Genomic DNA, 11,355 nt, shown 5'->3' on the forward strand with positions numbered 1-11,355 from the left:
AAGTCTGGAAATCTACCTCTGGTGATGCAAAGACTTCGGCATCTGTCGGGAGCTTCAGCACTGCAGACCGGTCAGTTGCTTCTTTGGTGCCTGCCAAGCAGGGGAGTCACTCCTTGACCCCAAGGGAGATTTCTTCAGTCTTCTAGTTAAAGTAAAACGTCGAAGGACCCAGTGCTCCCAAGGTCTTTGCATCCAGAAAACTCCTAAGCCACAGGTTTTTCAGGATGTTAGGAGGCGTACACTTTGACACAGCCAAGGGTCCTGGAACCTTATGAACAGTCAAGACTCACTTCAGCAGAAGCCATCAGCAAGGTCCATGGCAGGTCCAGTTGAAAGTACTCAGCTGGGCTCTTCAGCAAAAAGGCTTCTAGCAGCTTGTTGTGTTCCTGTAGCTTTACAGGAGGTCAACCAACTCACCTTTGGAGTTCACGGCTTCGTCCTGGGTGGAAGCATGTCCAGTCCTTCAGGTCTCATTGGTGGTCTCAACAGCAAGTGCAGTTCCTCTTCTCTCTTAGAGTTCTTAAGAGAGTTCCCAAGGGTGCCACATTTGTGCCTGGTACTAGTCTGTGGGTGGGGTTGACTCCTGGGCCTTCCCTAACCAATAGAAAAAGGTTCCCAGCGGTAACCCTACCAACTTTTGCAGTGCTTCATGTGTGCCCTACTGAAAGCAATCCCACAGTGGCCATCTCTGCCTGAGTCCAACATGGCAGAAACCTTTACCAATAGTCTTATTTACGGTCCTGCTCCACCTCAATGCAGAAATCATTTTATTGGGAGGGTTCTAAACTTCTTACATAGGGGCAATTATATGAGGATGGTACTCTTCTCTCCCAACAAACTCTGCAGCAAAGATATTACCTCCCTGTGCTGGATTCTTTTATCCTTGGTAGTCTGAAGATGGATGATATCTGCTGCTCCTCGAGCAGTTTCTTGGATTCCCTGATGAGCGGCCCACTTAAGGGGAGGCATTAGCTTGGCCTATAAAATAATTTCTGCAGTTGAGGTGGAGCAGGACCATGAACAAGACTATTATTTGTCGAAACACATTGGTGGTGGTCTGGTGGTGGAATATGTGACCACCAATAAACCTTCCTGTAGTGAGACTTAATCTTCTTTGGTGATTGATAATTCCGTGTCTTGGTCCATCCCTGACGCTGGTGGGCTGTTTAGGACCGCTTTGGTGAAGGACAAAAATTTAATATATATAGGATTGTGTTGCTCACAATTTGATAAATCAAAGTGAAAATAAAGATCCACAGCAGTACTGATTCCATCTCATTTTGAAAGAACGAGGTGAATTGTTTCATATATATATATATATTATCCAACAAACGCCCGAATACATGAACTACATGTCCCAACATGCAAAGATGTACGCACTAAGCGCGGCCCACTGAAGGTGAAAATAATGGCCTAAATCAACAAATTAGAGCCACCGACGCGCATTACCAGCTGCCTATGAATAAGAGGCTCTCAGCCTCGAAACGCGTCAGGCAAGATGAATTTTATCACTGTAATGAGGATCCTGGTTGCCGTTGTAAAGAATATAACCGTGAGGTTAACATCACCTGTTGTGTGCGTCTTCAATGCTTCGGGCGTTTGTTGGATAATCTATGAACACGGCTGCCCTGCCGTGGAAGACTGCACCATTGTGAGAATCAGCGAGGCTGTGTGGTGAGGAACTGTGTCTTCGCCCCCTTGTGCAGCACAGGAGATGTGGCGAATTCGGCCAGCGGCTCATTCAAGATGCCCACAAGGGTTTATAAAATACTTTAATGATGGAATGCGGCGGAACCCACTGAGGGTAATATTATGCTCTAATACATGAACTACATGTCCCAACATGCAAAGATGTACGCACTAAGCGCGGCCCACTGAGGGTGAAAATAATTTACTAAATCAACCAATTAGAGCCACCGACACGCATTACCAGCTGCCTATGAATAAGAGGCTCTCAGCCTCGAAACGCGTCAGGCAAGATGAATTTTATCACTGTAATGAGGATGCTGGTTGCCGTTGTAAAGAATATAACCGTGAGGTTAACATCACCTGTTGTGTGCGTCTTCAATGCTTCGGGCGTTTGTTGGATAATCTATGAACACGGCGGCCCTGCCGTGGAAGACTGCACCATTGTGAGAATCAGCGAGGCTGTGTGGTGAGGAACTGTGTCTTCGCCCCCTTGTGCAGCACAGGAGATGTGGCGAATTCGGCCAGCAGCTCATTCAAGATGCCCACAAGGGTTTATAAAATGCTTTAATGATGGAATGCGGCGGAACCCACTGAGGGTAATATTATGCTCTAATACATGAACTACATGTCCCAACATGCAAAGATGTACGCACTAAGCGCGGCCCACTGAGGGTGAAAATAATGGACTAAATCAACTAATTAGAGCCACCGACACGCATTACCAGCTGCCTATGAATAAGAGGCTCTCAGCCTCGAAACACGTCAGGCAAGATGAATTTTATCACTGTAATGAGGATGCTGGTTGCCGTTGTAAAGAATATAACCGTGAGGTTAACATCACCTGTTGTGTGCGTCTTCAATGCTTCGGGCGTTTGTTGGATAATCTATGAACACGGCGGCCCTGCCGTGGAAGACTGCACCATCGTGAGAATCAGCGAGGCTGTGTGGTGAGGAACTATGTCTTCGCCCCCTTGTGCAGCACAGGAGATGTGGCGAATTCGGCCAGCGGCTCATTCAAGATGCCCACAAGGGTTTATAAAATGCTTTAATGATGGAATGCGGTGGAACCCACTGAGGGTAATATTATGGTCTAATACATGAACTACATGTCCCAACATGCAAAGATGTACGCACTAAGCGCGGCCCACTGAGGGTGAAAATAATGGACTAAATCAACCAATTAGAGCCACCGACGCGCATTACCAGCTGCCTATGAATAAGAGGCTCTCAGCCTCGAAACGCGTCAGGCAAGATGAATTTTATCACTGTAATGAGGATGCTGGTTGCCGCTGTAAAGAATATAACCGTGAGGTTAACATCACCTGTTGTGTGCGTCTTCAATGCTTCGGGCGTTTGTTGGATCATATATATATATATATATATATATATATACCTTTGTTTGTTGAACCCTGACATTTACTTTAACGGCAAATTAGGATTATAACCCAAGTAGGTGTATATGTTATAAACAGTGGTTTCTGGTAGCATCTTTCTGAAATAAGGCCTAATAGAATTAAACATTCTCAGGTCTTAAACCTAGTCCTTTTGAAATAGGATGTGTCGATGCTGCCAGTGCGGTCCACAATAGCCTCACCCCACTGTAGATACTTTGGAACCTTGCACCCCAGAGGCCACGGCTCCCTACCAAGGACATTAATTAATCATGACATAATTGCGGCCAGATAGTAACCCCTCAAGCTTGGTAGGGAAAGACCCCCTCTCTCCTGCAACCACTGGAGAATCTGTATACTGGACATAGGCTTCTTATAGCTCCAGATAAATGTTTGCCTTGATCTTACCAAAATAAGTCTTTGGGAAGATAGAGAGGTATGCATCTGAAAAGATATAAGTAAGGAGGTAAGATAATTCTTTTAATAGGGTTATGCCTCTCAAATAACCCCAAGTGTAAGCTTATTCCATTTATTAAAGATCTCAACTGTCATCAAGAAGGTTTGACCGAAATTATACCTGCACCGAGATATGTTGCTTTTGACCTGGACCAGAAGCAGTAGTCAAGACCTGAGTCTTATCGCTGTTGAGCTTATGCAGCAAACCAAAGCCAAATTCCCTTGCTATTGTATCTATTGCCGATAAAGCGATAGCCGGTGTGGGAATCAGAATGGCCATGTCATCCGCATAGGCTAGAACCTTAAGCTCCAGCGTGTGTTTTGCAGTGGGCGAATGTCGTGGCCATTTTCAAAGCATGGATGTGAGGCTCAATATAGAGCGAGAACAGCTGAGGTGAGAGAGGACACCCAGGTTGGGCGCCCCAGTGATGGTTATGGACCCTGAGAGAGAACCATAGCAAAGGACCCTGGCCTTCAGGTCTTTATATAATTACTGAACCCGGCTTATAAACCGGGGGCCAAATCCAGAAGCACCCATAGTTGGTGAGAGAAACTTCCTGGAGACCCGGTCAAATGCTGTTTCTGCATCAAGCATTATCATTCCGACCGGGCCCCCATCCACTGACCCAACATCCAAAGCAGCAATGGCCATATTAACCTATGAGGTGGTGTCTCGTCCCAGTATAAATGTAAATGTAAATGTATTGAATTTATATAGCGCTCCGCACACCCCCGAAAGGGTATCTCAGGCGCTGTGCACATACCGCCGTGGAACCCTTCCTGGCCTTTCCCTGTGAAGTGCCTACTCCTGGGCACCCCCAAGGTGAAGCCAGGCATCTTAGCGCTGTTGGGGCTGTTGTGGAGATTAAGCAAGCTATTGCCCAGAGTTGCACCCATGATTAGAATAGGCACCGAGGCAAGAATTATCGGGTCCGGGAAAATTGAGCCCAAGACCCACCGAGGCGGGAATTGAACCCTGGTCCGGGCCAGACCTCTGCATCAGGGTCTGCCGCTCTAACCATTGAGCCACACTTCTCCATCTAAACCCATGCTGATTCTCATCAACCAAACAAGAGATCACTGAGGATAATCCGTTAGCCAAAACCTGGTATAGATCTTGGAGTCGGCATTAATCACAGAAATTGGGCAATAGGAGCCACACAGCAAGGGGTCTTTCCACTTCTTGGGGAAGATAACAATGTTAGTCTCTGCTCAAGTCTCAAGGACCTGTCCAGCAGACTTGAAGGAATTAAAGAGATCACTGTAGAGAGGTGGCAGAACATGCAAAAACATTACATAAAATTCAAATGTGGTTTGGTCCTGACCATAGGCTTTCCTCCTTCGCAGTTGCCTGACTGTGACCTCAACTTCGAGCAGAGTAATTGGAACCTCCAGCTGGACCGCTGTAGTCCAGTGAGTTTATGTTACATTCCAGTAAATTGATCTCTAGAGTCTATGGCTGCAACCCCATCCTCATGGTAGAGCCTCTGGTCGAACCAGCAGAATTCTTCCCGTATAAGCTTGTGATCACTAACTTGCTCTCCCTTATCGTTAAAGACTTTCTGAATTATATTAGCACTAGCTCTATCCTTACCCTAAAGGAGAGTATTCACACATCTCTTCTTTATTCTCGAAGGTAGTTAGGTGCTTAGCTCAGGTCTTCTTAACCAACCTGTCCCATAATCTCTTGATTGCGGGTGCCCTGAGCGATTTCAAATTGATCTAAAAATAATGATAACATCCTCCAATCCTGATTGATTTACACTCTGTGCCAAATGATGATCAATAGAATAAAGTGAAGAACAGATATGAGCCTCTGCCTTTCCCTGCTCCTTCCGCTGATATGAAGATTATTTCAGAGTGTGACCTCTTCAAAAGGCTTTGAGCGTGTCGCATACCGATAGAGTAGGAGCCAAGTCAATGTTTAGCTCCAGATAATCCCTCAATTCCCTATTCATGGAATGGATGTATCCATCATCAAGAAGAAGTCTCCTGTCAAAGGTCCTCGTACAGGACCAATAGAGTTGAGAGGATTGCTCCACTCGAAGAAACAGAGACAGTCAATTATGGTCAGAGATCACTCTCGGGTTCAGCTGAAATTAAGAAGTGATAGCAAAGAGTGGCTAGCAAGGAACATTTTGATCCACGAAAGTGAGTTTTAAGGGGCCAATTAGAAGGTAACCCCAAACTCCCTGGGGCGAGAGCTTCCCCAGACATCTACAAGGGCATAAGAATGCTTTAAAAGTTTCGGGGCCTCCATTAGGTGCTTCTTCTCCTCAAAAACCATAGCCCACTCCTAGATGTAAAGAATTGAACCCGGGGTGAACCGTGAAATCAAAGGCACCACACACTGTCAAGGGCTCGGGCCATTGATGTAAAGAATCAAACCCAGGGTGGACCATGAAATTAAAGTCACCACACACTGTCAAGGGCTCGGGCCATAGATGTAATTCGGCCAAGAGACCATTAAAACTGTGGGGTCATCCCCATGGGTGTGGGCTACATTTATATTTTCTTCATAAACGGGTGCCAGGCAGGGCCGGACTGGCCGTAGCGGGCACCGGGCAATCCCCCGGTGCGACGCACGGGTGGGGGCCAGTTTTTCGCCCCTGGGGGCCGTTTTTGTTACATCGCCCCTGTAACAAAATCGTCCGAAAACCGGCCCTGGCAAAGAGCTCGGCCGCACCCTCAACCCCCGGAGGGGGGGGGGGCACTTTGTCTGGGCCGGTTTTGGTTCCCAGTCCGGCCCTGGTGCCAGGTGTCTATGATTTTGGTCATGTGCATAGTATTTGCCTATTCCCTTCCATTTGAACGTCTCCATATATATGGTGAAGAACTCCTCTGTGGCAGAGGTCTCCATTCTGGTGGCTGGCATGTCCCCTAACCAGGCCCAAAGTATTTGCAGTTGTTATTTAATTTGCAGGAGGCTTCACACCCTCATTGAAGGCAGTGGAAGCATGTAAATCCACAGCTTGGTGTAAATCTCCACCAGGAAACGTCGAAAAGCGAAAAAGGGGCCAGTTAAACCTTGGTGTAAAAGTAGATCTACACATGTAATTTGACCTTTGTGAATAAGGCCCTCAATGTTTTAATTGATCTTACACTTTAAGCAAAGAAGACGCATAATACATAAGAAATGCTGCATTAGAAGTACTGAAAACAATAAAAAATCAAACTGAAGAAAATTTGCCAGGGAAGGCAGCAGACAGCAACTGCTCGTTTAGAATAAGGTGAAAGACTGCCAAGTTTGAATAAAAGGAGATCTTTCCAAAATTTCAGATCATTTAGGTAGAATAACTTATTATGATTTGAAGAAGGCATGTTTGAAAAGGATGGACAGGCATATATTTGAAGATAATATCCGAAAACTGACTGTGAGACACGAACAAAAATGTAAAGAAATCATAGGTAGAATGAACAGGGTGAAAAAGGATGCTGGCTGATGGGGGAGCCAAATGCGAAAACGTTGCAGCACTTCCTAGATCTACCTAAAGTGATTACTCATTCAACTGGAATCTCTTATCATTTTTCGAAATGCATTTTTTCTATTTATGATTATGTGAAACATGTCTTTTGTTGTTTCTCACACTGTCGTGGTTGTATGGCTTTGCAGACACCCATTCAAAAGTGTCTTAGATGTTTTCTTTCAGGAATGATAGTAATGTATTCAGCTGTAGCTTTCAAATAGCAGATACTGGTAAGCTGGAGATTGTATCCATAGATTTCATGTTCACAAAATGAGGATTGATGAGGCCAATTGCAAAATGCAAAGGAACTTGGGCTTAGAAAGATCAGCACGTTCTGTCAAGATAGATTGGTATTGTGCTCTGGCAGAAATAGCTAGGTAAATGTACCATATGTTCCCTCTTCTTGGCAACGAATGATATTAAATCTCTTTTTTAAGGCTCTCGTTACTGAGAAAAATCATTTTCAATTTCACCAGTTCCCTACAACACTAGCACATTTGCAGACTCACCATTTAGGTAAATTGATATCAATTCCAAATTTGCATTGTGATTTTTAAAAATAGCCCCAGTTAACTATCAAAGATATAGCTATCAAAAAAGAAACTCTACTATCTTGGTGGTGCATAATCGTGAGTCACAAACCAATGCTAAGGGACGGTTCTCTCATGGATGCCGAAATTCATAAAATAAACATATACATTTCCTAATCAGCATAGGGTGGCAAAAGGATTTCAAAGCCTTTGAGGCTGTTGGTTGAACTATGATGACATAATATTGTGCAACAATACAGTTACCAAAATCTACAGTGAGTTCAGTAATTTGTGTTACCCTAACCTCGAATACTGCATACAACAAGTCAATACCTTCTGATGGCAATGGTGATCATTAGCAGCAGATCTTCCATCAGAGCAGAGGAGCATCAACCGCTCCTGCCCCCCTTGCGAGCACAGCAAACATGGAAAATAAATGGCAATAGAAGGATTTTACTACCATTTTATTTTTCAGTGCAGCTAGCTCAAGCTGAGTGTCGGGGGGCGGGGCCATTAGTGCTGATTGAAAACAACAGGGAGGAATGGTGGCTACTCCAATTTAAAAGCGCATGTCACTTTGGCTGGCTGTCTTGCGCTGGCCAGCCTGTCATGTGAACTTTAAACCTCTCCACCTGAGCTGTGGTAGCTGATACGAGAGCAGGCACAGACCTCCAGTGTCAGTAGGAGCGCTGAGCCAGCCCACTCCAACCAATCCTAGTGCTTCTCTCATGCAGGTTAATATTATCAGCAGCACGATGGCAGCATCTGGATGGGTAAGGGGAGTTGACTCTGAGACCCTGCACTGACTTGGAGCTACGGACTGCGGGACCGGAGAAGAACATTCTTTTGAATAGGAACTGCCTTTTTGTCCACTTAGAGGCAGTGTGGGAAACTCACATTGGTTTAGCTTTAACCTCAAGTCCAGAGCTCTCATGTGTGCCCTATTATACACACTGTTGATAATGGAGCACGATTGGGAACTTTGCAGGTTTCTTACAGTGCCTGTACGTGGGTCAGAATATTCACCCCCACCATTTTCGAATGAAAGCAGCTGCCACTGGTGATCATGCTACTCCTACAAAACTGTATAGTGGATGTCTGAGTCCAGATGGCGATTTCTCCATAAGGGCAGAAGAGAGTTGGCGAATGCAGCAAAAATGGAGAAAAAAAATGGCAATAAAATGATTTTAATTAATTTTATTTTCCAATGTGGTCAGCCCAAACTGAGTGTCAGGGCATCTATTGCCCAACCCATACGGAACAGTCGGGTCCGTGTGTAATATGCCCTGTGGAGGATTTTTAATTGGCTCTAATGGAATCCCACCCAAACTGCAACCTCTCTGGGATACCCACACGCCTGTCTCCAGTCACCGTCCTCAAGTTTCCTCAGATCCCTTTCCAATCTCCCTCTCAAAGTTTCAAGTGATGGAAAGCTGTTACTCAAGAGCGTAGAGTAGAGTCGGGACACCTCATGCTCTGGTAGGGTGGCTCTCAGCACCCTGTATTCCAGTGGAGACTCCTCTTTCATTTCCCCTTGGACGGCCTCATACAGACACAATATAAATTGCATCTGTTGGTATCTCATAAATTGACTCACTGACAGTTCATATTCAGGTGGCAAATCAGTAAATGAGACCACAGTACTTTCCTTCCACACGTCACCCAGTTTGGATAACCCCAAAAGGTTTCTTTTTTATGTCCCTCTATCTCACGCAGACCACAGAGGAGGCCTGAGTTCCAAACAGGGTTCTCCTTTGTCAATCAGCCTTGCCACCCTAGTGTGCGCATTCCCCTATTCCACACGTCCGTGGGAAAGGGGAGAGGGAAAAGCCCTCCTCCATCATAAAGTTGGCAGAGGTATCCCTCCCGGGCCATGGCAGTATGGTCTGCCCTCAAAGAGGGTTCCTGTTGGGACGAAAAGGCCCAGTCTCACTCTCAGTTCACATGCCACTTTTTGGGAAACAACAGGTCCCTAGTCAATCGCAATAGAGTACCCTGGGGTGATTTGATTTTAATGCATATTTTAGTGGCGTTATGTAAAGGTTATCTGTGTTCCAGGGCAATTAAGCCTTCATCGATTTTATTATTGACAAATCTTACACCAATGTAGTCAGAACTTTCATGGTTTACTGCTGTAGCGCCTAACTGCTACAAAAGCAGCCCTATTTACCGATCTACAGTTGCAGACTTTAGGCAGCCAGTGGATGGTTTTGTTTGACTAATAATTCTCTTTTTCAATTGACTCCGGAGTCGATTCAGGGATGTTTGTCAGAAGAAATGTAACTCCCAAGGGGACACTAGCACATGTTTTGCTCTGTGGCAAGGTCAAGTGACTTCCCCTCTTCTCCTCAGTAATTGGGATCTAGCGTCCTGCCTACCTGACTTCAAAGAGTCGTCACAGGAATCTCTAAGTACCTGTTCAGACTGGATGCCTTTGTCCTCACTACTTTGCTTGCAACTAGGCCTGTTTGGACTTCGCATATTTCCTATATGTGGAACTCCACAAAGTGACCAAAAAACTCTGCTGCACTAGGCACCTACTTGAAACCCAGTTGGCAAGGAATCACTTTTTATCTCAGATTAAGGTCGATTGTAGAGTTGCAATTGGTAAGCTGAGGCAAAGGAAGGGCGACGCTGCCGGTTTTAGCTGAATTGTTCAGAGCACATGTCACAGGTTCATCTATAGTAATGTGTGTGTGTTCCAGTACTCTCCTTTTTGTTAATATTACCTAGTAATGCAGTTAATTTGTCCACTTTCTCTGTCAATGTCTGTGTGAAGAAGGTGCCAGCTTTTCTTAGTTAGCCTAGCTCTTCCCTCAAGTGCATCAACTGTGCCTCGTCTGATCTAACTGCTATGGGATGATTTAAACTAGATCGCGGGATATCTGCTACTGGGTCATCCATAGTGGGAAAATCCTCTCTTGGTTGTAAAGCCAGAAACCTATAAGTGCGCTGAACATTGACCGTACATGGGGTTGGTTGGCTTTCTCGCGGCCCAGTGGCACAATCTGCTTTAACCATCAAGGCACTTGGAGATATACTACAATAATTTTTGGGAATTGGGAGGGGCTACTGGCACAGTCTTGCTAGAAGTTGGTCGTGTTTTAGTCAGATAAACTTTAATCTTCACACTTGGGTTTATTCCGTGCTGATACGCCCCATTTGTCCATCTCACTTAATAACCTCCGAGAATATATGACGTTACAACGCAATCCATTAAAACTCATGCTTTTACAACGCAGTTTTTACAATGTAAGTATCATTACATCCCATGTTCTTACCATGCATACCCTTACAATGCAAAAATATATTAATGCATTGAAAGCTCAATTACAATGCATACTAGAACAACGCATACTATTACAACAAATTTTTGTTTTAATTTGTATAATAAACCCCTAGGATAGGATACAGGGGAAATAGAGGTTTTGGGTGGGGTAGTGTATTAAAACATGGGTATTTGAAATTAATGCCAGAGCATAAAAATTAATACCCGGGTACTTAAATTAATACTCGTGTTTTCTATTTATATCAGAAATAGTAAACTAACAAACATTTCCTTTTACCCAAAAAGATTTTCAGACGGTTACTGTTGTAATACATTATATACAAAAAAGTACTGAACGTTAAAATTAATACTAGAGTACTACAATCAATACTCGAGTATTTTTTTATGTGATCAGTAAAATGCCTTTTTTTTCAAATAAATCTATTATATAAAACGCAGAGATAATAAATACACATTTCAAAATTAATAAAAAGTAATTCATATACAAAATATATATAATACAAAGATTTTAAATAAATATACATCTTTTCATT

Source organism: Triturus cristatus, chromosome 8, assembly GCF_964204655.1.
Source record: "Triturus cristatus chromosome 8, aTriCri1.1, whole genome shotgun sequence".
NCBI lineage: Eukaryota > Metazoa > Chordata > Amphibia > Caudata > Salamandridae > Triturus > Triturus cristatus.